Below are 17,827 nucleotides of genomic sequence, written 5' to 3' on the forward strand. Positions count from 1 at the left end.
AGTTTCCGGAGTAATGGTGAATCGTAGCCGGAACAGGGTTATATTAATCATCGCCGGTTCTCGGGGTCTCTCGTTTCTCGCGTGACGCCGTTCGACAAGAAGCCGCTCCTCTCTCTGTGTTCAACGGGCCTGGCATCGGGGACGATAAAACGAGGTGCTGCTAAGCTCGTTCCCGGGGCTGGACGGGGTGGGAGATAAACTAGGAGTCTCGTTAAGATCGACGATACGACGATTTCGACGACAACCACGACCCGTCGGTGAAGAGCGATCGTTAAGGATCCCCTAACGAGGAGCCGTGCACCCGGGGACAATAGGAGAGAGAGCCACGACGCGGTCGTCCAGCCTCTATGCGACGCGTGCTCAGCCTGCCCCTTGGTTCGTTCCGTGCAAACGACAGCGCGCTACCACGGTTTTCATCTTGCCCACCTTTGCCCGCGATTCTCGCTCCCTCTTCAACCGTGTCCAACCCGTTCGCGATCGTATTAACGAGGAAACGATGCAACGCCGCTTGCCGCCTGCCGCGACACGATTCCTTCCTTCCACGAACAGGAACTTCGCGTCACGACTACCAACGGCCGACCGAACAGCATCCTTTTGTCCTTTGATTCGCCGATGGGTCTCGACAACCACCCGGAACCTTCCTCCAATCTATTATTCAACCTCGCCGAGCCGGTTTATAGAATTAGACGGCGTACGTTCGTCGCGCGAAACCGTTCAGACGCTAATTCAATGCTACGCGGACTCCGCGGAATACCGCACATTTTTTTGTGTTTTGTATTGACGTAGTATACAAAGTTTGTGTCGTTTCCTAAATATTCATCTACCTTGAAAATAAGCGATCCATTTGAAATGATTACATTTGAAACATGATCCAATCATCGATTCAAGATTGATACATTTTTGAAACAGTATGTTTCGCAGGAGAAAGAACGTAGAATCTTGTATCGCACCATTGAATTTCTTCCTTCCAAGACGGACGTGCTTCGTCGGAGAATTAAATAATTATTTTCGAAACGGACCGTACAAATTCACGTCCTATCGAGATGTATTAAATTTCTCTTACTGTTCCGTGAAGCACCGCCACGAAAACACGAGTCCTCATGAAGTTCCGCAGTGTAATAGAAGCTAGTGGGGCCGAGGCCTGAAATTGAAAGATCAAACGAAGTTTTTCTATCCTAATGGAGGGTCTTGTCGGCAAAGCAGAAAGAGAGAGAGCGGGATAGAGCGAAAAGTCTCGAAGTCGCGTTTAAAAATAAACCGCGGACAATGCGAGCGCGTTCTGCAACGTAATTATCTATTTATTAAGTGCGTCGCCGGTGTTCGACGAGCCGCGGAGAACAAAGAGAAGGAAACCAGACGGAAAAAAAGGTAACAATGGGTTTGATAAGGATCTCGGTGCAACCGAGCGTTGCAGAATGCACCGAGGATGACTGCGTGACCCGTCGCCGGTGGTTGCTGTCATTTCGACGACGCGCGTCATCCGCGTTCCCCGTGGCTGCGGAGGAAACGTCTGACGTTCCGGCGTTTCCGCAACCGCGATCGATGTACTACCGTCGGGCTGGCTGTCAACAGATGCCGGGAGACGTCGGTTTCTTCCCGAATAGTCCCACTGGCTAATTAGATCCTTGATCGAGGAGGACCGTGGAACTTGAAACTCTGATCGATCGTCACGATACGCGCAGTTTCACCATTTCTACGGAAGCATAATGCTCTTATCGCCGATTCTCTTTTATTCTATTGAAAAAGAACAATTTCAAGTGGCTCGTTTTACTAGACTGCGGGTCTTTCTGCAAGATAAAAATTTTTCTTCGTCACTTACAGGGGAAGGACCCCAAGCGCCCGACTTCGATTTCGATAATCTTTTGTGAGACGATGGTATATGGATCCCTAATGATGGCTTCAAAATATTAGGTATAGTTATATCTTTAAAACTATTGAGTATCCATGATATTGACTATCCATATACAGAGTGTCCCAGTTTTTTCCGGCCAAACTTTGCCAGCGTGTTCTACACGCAAAAGTACGAAAAAAATGTTATATGAACATATGCTCTTAAATGTTTTATGCTCTACAATTCCGGTCAAATGCAATTTTTGAAAAAATTTCTTTTCACATCCTGTAGTAAACTAATTGCTCTAGCTTTCCAGAAAAGTTCAAATCGCATAGTCCAATATTTGAAAAGTTACGGTGTTTTTAAGAGTGTCCGAATATTAGTGGGAGTCACTGTAACTGTATATACAAAATACAAGAGATAAGAGAAGACCAAAAACTATTTATTCGATTTCCACTCAATCCAAATAATAAATAATCTTCTATTTGCAAAGAAGAAATAATAAATAGATCACTTTTGTGGAATTATTTAAATTACTTTTATTTAGATAAAAAGTTTAGTTATTATTTGCAATTAAAATCACACGGTTATTTATTATCTAATTATTTATTATTTAAAATAAAATTTGCCCAACACTGATTACTACATTACTAGACTGCGGATCTTCCATATGCAAAATAAAAATATTCTGCATTGATTGTGGGAAGCTGGAAGAAAATAAAAATTTATTTCATTCCTTGATGACTTCTTTACATTAAGAACAACGTCACAGTGTTCTTAAATTGTTCTAATCTATTAATGTTTCATAAATGCATCAAGATCCGCAGTCTATTCATTACTGTTAAGTACGATATACCGCGTACACACTGGGTGTCTTTTATTATTTCCCAAACTACATTGTCAAAAATATTTTGAGTAACACTGACTCTGGTGGAGACATCTTATGGTGGTCATTTTGTTTTTATACAGAACTGTATGTTTTTATTTCGGTAAGCGTGTAGCCTATCCTGAGACGAATTCACTGACCTATAACACTTTTGCCTTCCAAGGTGATTCAATGCCAATTATTCTGCTATTGTATGAGAAAATAAAATATATGGTAAATCGTGATGGCTATAGTTCTCAATTTGACAGTATTGCGGGAGATTGTAGACTGGAATGTCAGGAACAATGTTGCGGAGCGTTCACTTGCGTCTGACCAAGAATGTCTGAATCCCCTAGTCGCCGTCAACAGACATACCGAAGTCTTAGCAAATACATACAGACGAAAGTGAAACATTGTGCGTAAATAATGTACTGCAACGGACAAGTGTTGTTTGCGTGTTTAACGATCGCATAGATGATAAACAAAGGTACTGTAGAATAAAAAGAACAACAAAAGTGACAGTATCGTTGTTCTTGAAGTTGCTACTTGTTTACAGGAATTTCGATGCCTCGTACGAAATTCTTGGAAAATTGGAGAATTTAAGGACAACTTGGAGAACAACGTACAATGCAAATCCAAACTATACATAAGGAATAGATAAAAAAATTTTCTGACAAAACTTGAAGAATCTGTAGCAGATAATAACGATGTGTAAACTGAAATGAAATCTCTGCAGAGCCTGAAGAACCCTGAAGAGATTTGACCCAAATAAAAACAAGAGGAAGACACGTAGAGGACCAGAACACGACCGTAGGGTGGCGAAGTCGCGTCTGGGAGATGTAGGAACGGAGAAAAAGAATCTGAAAGCGTTGGAGATTGGAAAAATGAAGAAAACGGTATGCCGGAAGAGAGGTTCAGGATCGAGTGTCCAATTTCTCTGGAGGATCACGAGGCAATCCCTTAGGAAGCAGATGAGCTTGGGCAGCAGGGTCGGACGCGGAACCGTAGGATCGCGTTGTGGCAAAAAGAGAAAAGTCGCGGGAAAAATGCTGTGCCCACGCGAGGCCTCTCGGCGCGCGTGGGTGGACGTTCTGTGCGCGTACAGAACGCCGGGAGGAAAAAGGTAGGTCGTCGCTGGGAGAGGAACAACGGAGAGACGTTCGAACTGAGAAGAGGAAGAAGAAGAAGAAGAAGAAGACGAAGAAGAAGAAGAGGAGGAACGCGTCGGATGAAGAGCTATGCACGGGGTTAGGGAGCCAGGGGAGGGAGAAGGTGGTACCACCAGGTTGCGAGGACCGAGGCTGGCCAAGGCCAGAACGTCGTGGAACCGAGCCGGCTTATTTTTAGCGCTTCCTACTATTGTGCAAAGCACAAGTCTGTCAAGTGTCTAGGCGGCCGCTTCAACGGGGGAGTCCACCGTTATACGCTCCCACTCCGCGCGACTCCCTGTTGTCTGCTCCAGACGATTTTGGAATTTCTCCTGTGTGCCGCTCGTCGAGCTGGCCACGCGTCACTCTAGCCGCCCATCGCATCGTGGAACCTTGATCGCTAGACGAACGTTTATGCTAATATTCTCTGGCCGACCTGTCCGCAGAAACGCTGCGCCGGTCCCAGAGAAATCTGCGAACCTTGAAGGATACCGAACCATAGGCACGTGGTTCCCTCGTGCACTTCGGAATAATCAGTTTTTTCGCGGATTCTCGAAGTGTAAGGCTCTTTTTCTTTAACCTTGCCGTTCTCTCTTCCGTCTCTTTGCGCAGTTTTGACCGAGGTTGCGTTCAGCAATGATGATATTTTCAACGACGATTTCGAAGCAAAAACTGTGCAGGATTTTCAGAGATTCGTGATTTCGCGTACGAATAGAAGAATCGTCCTCCAAAGGGATCTCGAAAGGAAACACCTGGAGGCCGACACACAGCCCCGGCAGGTTCAGCGCGCGGCCCACGCAATGTTTTCAATCTGCGATCGTTACGTCAGAGAGTGTCTCCCAATTATATAGATTCGATCGAGTCGGTAGGCTCATAAATATGCAAACGCGGGTTTATCTGCGATCTGGGGCGCACTCGGGATTCCAGCTCGCTGTTTAGAGGAGCTCAGCCGAAGGCGAAGCCAAATCGTGCCGAGCGTTTGTCACGGTCGAAACAAAAGGCCTGGTGACGAGCAATTGAAAAACGCGCGACAGATAGCGAAGATAGATGGCCACGGACAGAGAAAGGGATGGAACGGACGACGTTAAATGGAACAATCGCGGTACGTGAGCCGCAGAAGAACGTCTGCTAAAGATACGCCGGGATTCCAGGACGCATCGTCGGCGTATGGCCTTAGCCTAGTTGCGGAAAAGGCCACCGTACGCCGGGAGAGAAGGTTTAAGTAAATCAGCTAATCGCGATTGCGGCCCCATCTACGGCGTGCGTCGCGCTACACGCTTGTTTACCGGATTAAAACCGCTTCTTGCACCGTTAACGGCGCACCGCGTCGCGACGTCGGCACACAGGCGGCTGGGAAACGTCTCGAGAACGTCCCGCGAACCGGCGAGTCCGGCTTTCGAGGTTCGATGACCCTTTGTGCACGCTGCCGGCGATCCTGATTAAGAATCCCGAGAAATTTTTCCTACGGAACCGTGGAACCGCTGTTAGACGACCGAGACGTAAAAATTACGACTGCGTGTCCCGAAGATTAAAATTCATTTTCAGTCGAATCACCTTTCCATAAGCTTCGCTGCTGCCGAGATTCAACCGTGGCATACGGTTTCTTGCTCCTCTGCGCGAGCAATAATTTTCACTGTCAACGTTTAAACAGCTTTCGTGTAGAAATGAAATGATTACTAGACTTATTATAGTTAATCTTTTCGAAAGTGGAATCAAATAGAATCTTGTTGTCAGTGACAATGGCCTTTGTAGATTCAAAATTAATAAAAATCTAATAATTTTATGAAATCGTGGTTTAGCTGTGTCATGTATACTCACCAACTACAAATGCGTACAATTTATTTAATACATTGCTTGATTACTAGTGAACAATGTAGCAAATCTTATTTCTACACTGAATTATGTATGAATAATAATGAAGAAATTAAAACATTTGAATAATTCAACACCAAGGGATGGAGCGAGAAGATTAGGGGATGGACGAGGGTTGAAAATGATTATTCGAAAAACTGGTCAAGACGACTTCGACAAGTGAATGGTCGGTATCGGTGAAATTAGTGTTGCAAATAGCATTCAAGGGGCGTGTAGTTCTTTCACGTTCGACGTTCCAGAATCGGGTCATCGGGTCTCAACTCGACGTTGCTTTCGGTCGTACGTCCACGGCATTACGTAAAGCTCGATTGCACTCGCGTTTTCAAACAAACACAAGCCGTGTGTGCCACGACAACGCCGACGAGACGCTTGCTCCTCTTGGCACGGGGACACGCGTCTCGTCGAACGAGCGTCTCTGTGTCTGCCGTGCTTTTTTCTCTTCTCGTCATTGTAACTACGTTGCTCGCAATTGCACGCTCTGGTGCTGGTGCACTGAACACCTTGGTACTGACGCACCCAGCGCCAGTGGTACTTCTACGCCAACTTTTCAATCCTACCCGCTAACGAATCGTTCTCAAAAAATGTTTACCAAACTCATTTTCCTTGGCTGCGGCGATGTCTTTGTTCTTCTGGTTTGCCCAGCGTGTCAACTTAATGAGGCCCTTTTGTAGCGCAGAGCCGGCAAAGGAAATCTGACAGATAGCGTACAATTCTTCTACAATTAGTGCAAAGATAGATAAAGCTTCTACAAACTTTTTTCATGAAAATGATTTAGAGTTATTCTTCAAAGAATGGATAAAGGATTTTCCAATTGATCCTATTTCATTCTTCATAGTTGTTGCTCGTTATTCATATTGCTCGCAATGGTACAATTTTAATGAACAGTTACGAGTAACGATCACAAGCTCCACGAACAAGTAAAAATTTCTGTATAGAATTCTGTATCGATTGCATGGAATGGAAACCAAACAGAACGTTATTTCTTCGCTTAATAATTTTAATAGATGAGAAATCATACTATACATATACATATATGTATATACATCTTCAATTAAAACAATTTTCCGCAGTCTAATGATTAGCAACTTGAAACATCTCAATCCAGTTCAAAATTATATGGGTTGCGAAAGGGTTAATTCCCAAAGCAATATGTTGCTCAATGAAATGGTCCTAGTGGAAGCCTGCGGAATAAGAAAAAAGTTTGTTTTATTTTTACTCGACACACTGTGCGTAGGTACGAAACATCGGAAAAGCCGAGAGACATTAATTACAAGTAGAATATTCTTTGTATTTCATTCCAAGAAATGTAAATTCCAAGTGTAGCACGGCGAAATGCGAACTAATTAGCACGATAAAGAGTTAATCCGGAGCAAGGAAGATTATCGCGGAGAGACGTGAAACGTCATTGATAGAGGGACGCGTGTCGTCGCGTCGTGGCCGGTTACGTAAAATCGCGGCGGTGGTACCGCGAAATTGATCGCAATTTCCGGGAACGGCTCGTTTCTTGCCTCGATACCGGCGAGGAAACGAGTCCAGACACCGGCGCGACGGTAACCCACGCGTGTTGCCGCGTGTAACGTTATCGCGTTAAGTGTTACGTGTTAATCCGCTGTTAAGGAGCGCGTCCTTGGACGGACGACGGAGCGCTGGATCTACAGTTATATAGAGCGGCTTTACATAAGGCAATTGCCGAGCAACCGTGTCGACGAAGCCCGGTGAATCCTCCCCCATGATCAGGGAACACATCGTCGTCCACGGGAATCCGAATCTGCATCGCTATGCGACACCTGGGACCCTGCTCGTTCATATCCCACCCTCGTTCATTAGACAATATAGTCTGAAGTGTGCAGACAATAATTAATATCTTCTTCGTTGTTGATTCATATTTTCTTTACAGTTACAGCGATTAAAACACATCTTTATCCCGAAAAATATAGTAGAAGGGAAAAGAACATTTGTATTTAGGGTTGCCAGAAATGTTTTATCCAAATATAGAAGAAGTAGTGAAAACTGCAATTATGTATATATGAGATTGGTTCTAAATATAGGAGTTCAAGTAAAACAAGTACACAGCACATTTTAAACTTTTTTATTCAAACAAAGATTTTTGAAAATTCAAATATGATATAGGAGATCAAGTTCAAATATAGAAGACTCATATCAAATATAGAAGATCTGGCAATCCTATTTCTATTATAGGGTTGAAGTACGGATGATGTATGTATGTGTGTGTATTAACAGGCAACCCTATATATAACTAAATTCATAAAAACGAAAGAATCGTAAATAACAGAAGAATTGTGAAATTACGATCGCCAACGAATTATAAAAAGAAGACAGTCTGTCGTTAACTTTTGGTTATCCGCTTTTCCTTACAATATTTTTTGTATGGCTACATTTATTTGAATGCTTGAATAAAGAAACGCGTAACATTCAGATTTGTTAGACTTTGTTGGAATCTTCATGACGAGTCTGACTCGTTAATGAATCCTCATCGCCGATATTTATGTAGCATGATTTCATGATTAAAGAGTAGGTACAACCGTTCGAGAAGAATATGTATACCATGTCAAATTTTTTCGAACCACTCTACACGATTAGATTTTCAGTTTCAGTGCTTAAATATTAATTACAAACGAATAAATTTTACTTAATCTAAAAAGAAATGCGTAACATTCAGATTTGTTAGACTTTGTTCGAATTTTTCATGACGAGTCTGACTCGTTAATAAATATTCATCAGCGACATTTATTTAGCATGATTTCATTATTAAAGAGTAGGTACAACCGTTCAAGAAGAATATGTGTACCATGTAAAATTTTTTCGAACCACTCTACATGATTCGATTTTCAGTTTAATCGCGATACATGTTACCTCCTCCCTCTTCGGATGCGGAAAGTAACAAACAAGGGATGCGTGTACGCATTAGGATTACGCGGGATTTACATGGGATTACGTTCGTCGAACGTACATCCGCTTTTCACGCAATGTTTCCTGTTGCTGCCTGGTATAAAGTTAATTACACGTTTGCCGGGATGGAATCGAACTAGAAACGCGAGGATTTGGAATGTACCTTCACCTAAGCTGACGTTGTAGCTGAACCGAATTTTAGGTCCACTGTTCTGTTCGCTAAACCAGAATTTGTCCTCTTAACCCTTTGCACTCGGAGATATTTTAACTCGAAAATTAAACATTTCTTCCAACCAAGAATATGTCCATAATAATATTTCCATTACCTATGATTTTTTAAATTTGATGGTTATGAAATTGGTGAATACCCCATACAATACCTAGATGTTTAGTGATTATTAATATTTAATAACGTAAACAATATTTTGAATAATGGTCAACAACTTTTAGTGGCGTCTCAGAGTCTCCATTCGAGTTCTACGGGTTAATTTATCCCATTCCTCATCACTCTAACATTCATTTTAAGCGCATTATATTGTCTAAATGTGTTATCCTAATAGTTATTATTATAATAAATGTGTTATGAAAAAGTTGTTATCAACTCCTCTCCCAGAAACATATTTAACTTTCGCAAGGTAATGTGGAGTCTCAGAGACCCCACCTTCAGATTTTCGAAAAGAATTTTTATATGAATAAAATAAATCTGTTTGTTTACTTTTTATCCTGTGTGATTTTTTATCCCAAATTTATTACAAACGAGGCTATTTATAAAATTCATTTGTCGGGGTCCAAGAGACCCCACCTTTCTATTTATGTATTATTAGACTTTACCTTGCGAGGGTTAACAGACTGGGTTAATTGATAACAGGAATTGAGTCTATTGAAGCCTACTGGAAATATAAAAACAAAAACATATGAAAAATCACTGGAACTAATTTGGATAACCGAGAGTACTAGATGTTCTTCTGAAAGCTGTTTGTTTTTTTTTTAAATGAGATGCAAAAATTACACTGCGACGTTGTAGTAGCAAAATAATGGGAAATAATTTCAGTGAGGTTAAAAAATGTCATGTCAGAAAATGGATATATTAAATAGGGGTAGTTTGCATTATTCTAGTAGCTGTCGCAGCTTTATAAATGTATACGTAAAAATAGGACTTTTGAGGGAGACAGCGGCTTAGATTGATCATTTATCTAGCGCTTTTGACTAGTGAAAAAGACCATGCAATCCTGTTAACAAGTCTTCCCCCATAAGTTGACGTGATTAGCCGTATCTGATGTGTAGGATTTCTTTCTCACCTACATTGAGCATTCGGTGCACTGTGCGACGATGGACGATCATGCTACGGAAATTAGTAGATGTGTTCAGGGGGAATACGGACACGGATGGCAAGCCGACGAAATGTTTGGGATGATGCAGCAGATCGGAAACACTTCGGGCGTCAGGGACAGCGCAGCGGTCTCGGGCCGAGCGTTTGGGAGGGACACGGGATCGAAGACCTCGCCGAGTACGATTTCGTCCTGTACCGGTGGTCGTGCAATATGCATCGAATCATCCGCGGAGTACGTTCACCTCGCAAGGCCAATTGCATTGCATTACATCGACGTTGCCCCTCTCGGCCCCTTTTAAGTTCTTCGCAGGCATTCAATTCTAAACGCCTCGTGAATAATATCGTGTACTCGTGAATGGTCGTCACGAAACGGACACGTGGTGGACCAAACGATGTGAACACGCGTGGACACAGCCCATACACCCGCCATGTTGTATTCAGAATCCACATTCTGATTGTTTAGCGAAAAAGGAAATCTCCTTAACGAACAATATTCAGAAATAAGAATACAAATTGACTCGATAATGAATGAAATTACTTCTCATTCTTAGCTTGCCCTCGGCAAACTTTGCTCGATGTAATTACAAAGATTGTAATTAAACATAAGTTTACGCTCTGGATGGACAAATTCACCGCCGCAGCCTCGAATACGAGCATATTTCCTAATTTATAGTGGAATCTTCATAAAAATTTCTTGAAAGTTTCGCGAGCCCGAGATGCGTCGAACATTTTACGAGATCGCCGACTAATTGGCTGACGATTGGGATTCCGTGGTTGCGCGTCTCTTTCCAATAATTCGAGAAACCCCGGCGCTCCGTGTTACACGTGATAAGTAGAACAATTATGAATAATTTACGGGCGTTGTGATTCCATTGGCAAGCGGAACGCAACATTAAAATACAACGGCGGGGAGCATCGGAATTCCGCGGAATGGTCGATAACGTCCGATTCGATCGCGTCTCCGAACAAATAAAATTTTATTCTTGCGTGCGCCGTGAATATCTGCGCGGGGTCTAAGGGCCGAAGGCGCAGTAAAACAGGGCCCGATCGCTGGGCATAAAATCTGCTCGTGGTACCGAAAAAGACCATTCCAATGCCTCGATCGTACCGACGATTTTTATCCGTTGGTATTTTCGAAACTGTTGAAAAATTTTTTACTTGTACTTTTTGTATAACTGCATATGAGCCGCTCACTGGCCAAATCGATTAACTTCATAAAACAGAAAGTGGAAAAATGTGATGAAATAATAAACATTGTTTGGCAAAATTCCCTTCAAAATAAAATTTGAATTAAACTTTATATAGTAGCTTTTATATAAAGATATGTAGAATGAATAAGATAGAATAGCCTTGGTGTAATCGTTATTAATAGCACACCTTTTGGGTAACTAAGGGAGTTAATCAATTTGACAAGTGAAAAAAAAGTAATAAATCAAAATCTCAGTCTTCAAATTATATTTTTTATTGCAGAAAGAGTTCATTAACCGCTAATAAACCTCTGATTTCAATAATTCTATTTCCGCAAATTAATTATTTTAACTCCACTTTAAGATTAACTCCACTTTTTGTCAAAGCACTTGGTTCAGTCATAACTTTTTTTTATTTATAATAAATACTTCCCAATAATACAAATTAACACCATTAAACGACCAAATTTCTTGAACGCAGTTTTCATTATTGCAACGATTTACATTAGACTACGGAGTTAATCAGAATGGCTTATGAAATCAATTATTTATTATTCGGCAATCAAAAACAATTTTGTCGTTTAATGGTGTTAATCTGTAATATTTGGGAAATTTATTATAAATAAAAATAGTTATGACTGAACCAAGTGCTTCGACACTGAAATTGAAAATATCTCAAAAAGTGGAGTTAATCGATTTGGCCTGTAAACGGCTCATATGTATGTGCCCATAATTATGAAAGTGGTCTAAGTGATATTTAATTCTTTTTTCCGATAAAAACATTTTCGGCGTCGGCTGTCGACGAGCGAGCGATATCTGGAAGCCGGAACGGTCTAATTGAAGGAAAAGGGGCATCCAGAGGCCTCGAGGCGCCCCGAGACAGAGAGACCGGTGGAAATTTCTACGGCGTTCCGCAGAATGGATCGTTATTCCTCCCTCGTGGACCCGTCGCGCACGGCACAGCCTCGCGGATACCTAATTATCCCACGAGCAAGCCCGAGCATGAAACACGAGGCGGAGGCGAGCGGCCGAGGCTGGATCACTGTGAGAAAGGAGGAGAAACCGCGTTCCTAGCGTGATCCTAGAGACTTTCACGAGCCCAGATTCTTACGGCGAAAAGGGTCAGAAGCTTCCGGGTGCGACCGAGTCCCTTTCCAATCGAACGAACCTCCGATAATCTATATTTTTATCAGTGGGTTTCAAACCATCGTTCTTTACAAACACTCGAAAAACAATTTCAGTAAAATATTAATTTTTTTAATTTTTTAAGCACTTTAAACCTTTCTGGTATGCATTGGTAGTACCGTGATAGTTCTCCACCACTACCTGGTATACCTTCGTCAATGGTTCTTAAACTTATGTAGTCCGGGGCCCCCCCTCTTGAACATTTTTTTGTAGTTCTTGAGACTTCATTTGAAACATGAAAATGTGTGAAAACATGAAATATTTTGAACATGAAAATGATTTGAATAACCTTTATCTTTCTTTTTAGCAAAAATGTCTGTTGATGTCAAAATTGTTTCGCAGACCCCCGGTAAAGGGTACGCGGACCCTCAGGGGCCGCGGACCACAGTTTAAGAACCACTGACCTAGGTGATTGTTGCTGGATCGTTTGAATGATCGAGAGGAGACGACGGTTCGCGAGCTAATGCGAGAGGTAAGGACGTCGGTGGAGTGGATTCGGGGACATGACAGGATCATCCGGGTTGGAGAAACGTCGTTAAACAGGAGGCCTAGGTGGAACGATTTCGCAAAGGGACAGCTATTGCACCCGGAAGCCGCTTGACAGTTTTAACTGCGACGTTCCACGTATTCACGGAGGCTTCGGTTCGGAGCGAGCGCTTGTAAATATGTACACGGACGCGCGGGGAAGCACGGGTGCACGGTGCACGGTGCACGGTGTGTATGTATGCACGTTATGCAGAAAGCAGGGACGCGAGGCGTCCGCGCGGCGGAACGTGGTCAGCCGTAAATTATTTCAATGCACCTAGAGCGTCGAATATACCAAGCGTATTATTTACGACGCCGGGTTCTCTCTAGGTGCAGCCTAGGCCAGCGCGGATAGGCTAGGATACGATTACATCACGGCATAAACAGTCGGTAATAGTGGCTCAAGGTCTACTATGCGCGTATGCGTCGCCACCGCCACCACCGCTCTGCCATTCCAACCCACCCGACGTCGTTTCCTCTCTTTCTCTGCCTCTTTCTCGGCCCGAGTCTTGACACGGGACGTGTGTGGACGTGTGCACTTTCCGTTCCGAGACTCGGCCAGAGAGACCGTCTCGGCCTCGGTTTGCGAAACACCCAGGGAAACGGCGGAAAAATCGGTTATCGTTTCTTCGAGGAGATTCCAGTCAGCCAGATTCACCGGTAGACGACGAAACCGGTAACGGGACTACGTTGCAACGTAGCGTTGCGAAACGGCCGCGCAAACTGCGGGAAAAATCAACCGCGGTCTCTTCGCGGAGATTCCAATAGCCCGAGTCTGGACAGGGGGCGTGCGTGGACGTGTGCACTTTCCGTTCCGAGACTCGGCCAGAGAGACCGTCTCGGCCTCGGTTTGCGAAACACCCAGGGAAACGGCGGAAAAATCGGTTATCGTTTCTTCGAGGAGATTCCAGTCAGCCAGATTCACCGGTAGACGACGAAACCGGTAGCGGGACTACGTTGCAACGTAGCGTTGCGAAACGGCCGCGCAAACTGCGGGAAAAATCAACCGCGGTCTCTTCGCGGAGATTCCAATAGCCCGAGTCTGGACAGGGGGCGTGCGTGGACGTGTGCACTTTCCGTTCCGAGACTCGGCCAGAGAGACCGTCTCGGCCTCGGTTTGTGAAACACCCAGGGAAACTGCGAAAAAAACCGCTTATCGTTTCTTCAAGGAGATTCCAGCATAGGAGGTTTATTTAAATGGATGTTTATTCTTTAACGGTTCGTTACATTCTGACGCTCGCTACTGAATGTTATTTACCAGACGAACATCGGTTGTTAGACGATCGCCAGATCGTCCCAGCTGACCGCCGACGATCGATCGTCACCAACACCGACGCATCTAACATCTAACACCCACACCAGCCAGCCAGATCCATCGGTAGACGACGAAACTGGTAACAGGACTCTCGCTCTACGTCGCAACGTAGCGTTGAGAAACGTCCGCGGAAACTGCGGAAAAAATCAACCGCGGTCTCCTCGCGGAAATTCCAACAGCCACCGAGTCCTCTGATAGAGAAACTGGTGGCAGGAGTCTAGATGACTGGAATGAAGTTTCTTTTGCGAAACCGTGAAAGAGGAGAGACTTGGTAAAACTTCAACTGTCACTTGTTCTCGAAGATTCTTGCAGCCGAAGTCTCTTGAGAGGAGAAGAAACCAGTAGGTACGAGATGAAGAATTTTTCGAGATTTTTAATGCACCGTAGGTTGTTGAAGGATGAATCGCAAGACAGCTAGGGAGACTGATTCAATTTTCGTTTGCTGGATGTCTTAATAGAAGACGAAGCGGTAGACAATGTAGACTCAAGCTTGAGTTTCAACGAGCCTAACGGAGAATAAATTGAAAAGAATTGAAGATTCGAGCGTTCAATTGAGCAGCCTCCGCGAAGAAGATTTTTCAAATCGTCAGTTTCCTTGTGAAGTCTGAAAGAGGCTAAGAGTCCCAAAGTGGCTAGTCCGATGCAAATGAAAGAACAATGCTGAGTCCTGCGGGAGGTTTCGGATCTTGGATTGTAAAATATTTCAGAGGCTTTTGACGAAAGAAGAAAGAATTCCTCTTTGATCTTGTAATTAAGCAGGAATAGGTGATGTTCTTTGACAGACTAGCGCTCGGTCTCCACCTTCTGTTTTAACGAGTCATTTGTACGATCAAATACGGAGTCGCGTACCTCTTTCATCCCGACGTAGAGACGATTTATTATAAAATATTTTCCGTCCGCGGAGTTTGTTGCTGGTGTAGACGACGAGCAAGTTCCAGCACCGGAATTCGAATCCGCAGCGGGAGATCACAATGCAAAATACCGAACCGCTTTCGCAACAACTTCGCAACACCTTTCGTGTTCCGCGACGCGCGATAATCCTTATCGTCGAAGCACCTAGCTGCGTCCCTCATTCAAATGCATATGGGCGCCCCGGCGTCATTTCACGTCCGCAGAATAGCGATAGCATCACCTAACGCTGATTAATACGTCATTGACGTAGCAACAGCCTCCAGCACCGTCGGCGTAACGAGGTCATACATGATTCGGTCTGAATAGGAGCGATGAGAACGAGCCGCTTCCTTCGCGAGCTCCAAGATCGTTGAAAAAAAAAATCACCAGCTACACACGCGTCGATTCGAACGTTATCGCGTCGCAGAATTTATATTTTCAAAAGAAAAAGAGAAGAGAGAAGTCGTACGAAAACTCGTCCACTGACGTCGGATATTGATTATTCCGTGGTAACGCGAACAACTTTCTTTAATCATCTATCTTTGATAGCATAAAATCCGGTGTCGACATGCAGTCGAGGAAAACATGCAACCTGTTCCACATGATACATCGATCCGGCAGATCAGTACATAGTTGATCTTTCAAATGAATGACTCTGCCCGATTGCTTCTGATGCTGCTGAAATTTACTGGCCGTTGCTGCCGGAAACGACGGCGACGGTGTCGTAAGAAATCTCTCGTGTAATACTTGATTCTCAGAAAATCATCGGTTTTAGGTATTGTAGAAATTGTTGTTCCTCTTTCGTTGCGTACGAAGCAAGGAGAAAAATTCTATATATTTCGAAGAAGTTGAAAAAACATATTTGCAGTTGTTGGTGGCACTGCTGTAGCGAAAATTAGTGTAAAAACATAAGGATAGCATTGCGGGGTTGAAAGTAAAATAAAAAGCAGATTCCAATGTAATCTTTACGAATATTGTGAAAAAATGAACCGTTTAGATAGTGCTCGTTATTTCAACAATTATATGGAACTTATTCGGCGTTAATATGCTTTTCCTCGAAATATCTCGAAACAGGAAATATATGACTTAACCGTTTGGAGTCTATCGGGACATATGTGTCCCACCCAAGTACGTATTACGTGCGCCTAATGGGACCAATAGATCCCGTTTTCCATTATACACGAATATACCAGTCTTAGAATGCACACCATGCAAATATAGACCCCAAAGGATGGAGTGGGGTAAGTGCGCCCTAGTTTTTGCAAAGATGGACTTTAAACTGATGTGTTTTCAGCCTGGTATGTAAACACTTAACGATCTTGGTATCAAACTCTTGCCGCAGTCATTACTGATGAATTAGTATTATGTAGGACTCTAATTTTGCTTGAAAATTATCATTTTGATAGGATATTGTGCAAAGTTTCAACTAGGTCGCACTTGCCCCGAAAATGGGGCAAGTCCGTCTCTGAGAGTTAAAAATGCTTTCGAACGTTGTTTCAAGTGCTAAGGGGGATGAAAAGAATGATTAACACGCCTGCTATAAAATGCTTCTTATTGCATTAAATTATATTGTTTAGTTTTATAGTTATCGATTTTTAAGCAAACGAGTACATTTATGCTGAAATATGAAAGGGGATACAGTGATATTAAAACAAAGTTTTAAAATGCCTTCGAACCTTGTTTCAAGTGCTACGGGGCAAGAAAAGAATTATTATCAAGCCTGCTACAAAATGCTTTTTATTGCATTAAATATATTGTTTAGTTTTATAGTCGCCCATACAGTACGCACTTACCCCACCGTGATAGTACGCACTTGCCCCGTGTAGTAATATTTGCGAGGCAAGAGCATCTTAGTGTTTTTCTCAATGAATTTAAAAAAATACAATAAAAACGGTTTATTTCATGGAAACCTACATCGATATTTGTTGTACTTACCTAAAATAGAAACACGGAATATATTAATAACTTGTAAACTATTGCACGTTCAGGGTAACATCAAAGTTGTACGTGTACCTCGCACGTGACTGTTTGGCATTAGTTGATTTAAGCGAGGAAAACACTTTTATCCTTGTGCGACATCTCTGTTGAATAGTTCATACTAACTTATACTACATTAACAAGCTAGAGAAATTTCGGTCATATTATAATAAAAATAACCAATTAACGCACTTGCGTTATATGAATATATGACTATTTGATCCTGATCTTTTGTATGCGACGCTGGATATGGCAGGTGTTTAATTCTGCGTCGCCCGGTATGCAGGAATCGGTGGGCCCGAGTGGTAATTCGCAGGAACGGTGCCTGCACCCTCGTAAAATTCCTTTATTTATACCGTGCGCGAGTAGACGCGCGGCAAGAAAAGTAATCGAGCTGAACGCAGCCGAGTGCGACGTCCTCTTTGTAGCAAATGCGCATTATTAATAGCTACACGCAACTACGAGGATTACAACTAATGGCCGGGGAGGCATGGATATTCAACCGGCCTCGCCTAGAATCCTAGAAAAATCTGCGGAACGAGTTTTCTCGGTGCTCCGGCTAGCCTCCTGTCTACCGTCGTAGACGTCCAGGCCCTCTCTCCTTGCGGCTCCATTCCTGCATAATCGCGGCGCATTCGTCCGGTTGCCCGACAACGCATTCGCTATGCTCCGCGAACTATCTCCTCCATTTTCTTTTCTTACGCTCGGACCGACCCGTCAATGCTGGGAAAATCGTCGGAGAAATCGGCGGACGCGATCGAAAGCCGCCTCAACGGAGAATCTCGATTTTC

General features: G+C 43.4%; 1 protein-coding gene across 1 annotated transcript in view; it reads right to left on the reverse strand.

The window, feature by feature from the left end:
* LOC143209271 (uncharacterized) overlaps positions 1-17,827 on the reverse strand; it is a 160,869-nt gene that overhangs the window by 117,828 nt on the left and 25,214 nt on the right. The gene's annotated exons all lie outside the window — the stretch shown is intronic.

Source organism: Lasioglossum baleicum, chromosome 6, assembly GCF_051020765.1.
Source record: "Lasioglossum baleicum chromosome 6, iyLasBale1, whole genome shotgun sequence".
NCBI lineage: Eukaryota > Metazoa > Arthropoda > Insecta > Hymenoptera > Halictidae > Lasioglossum > Lasioglossum baleicum.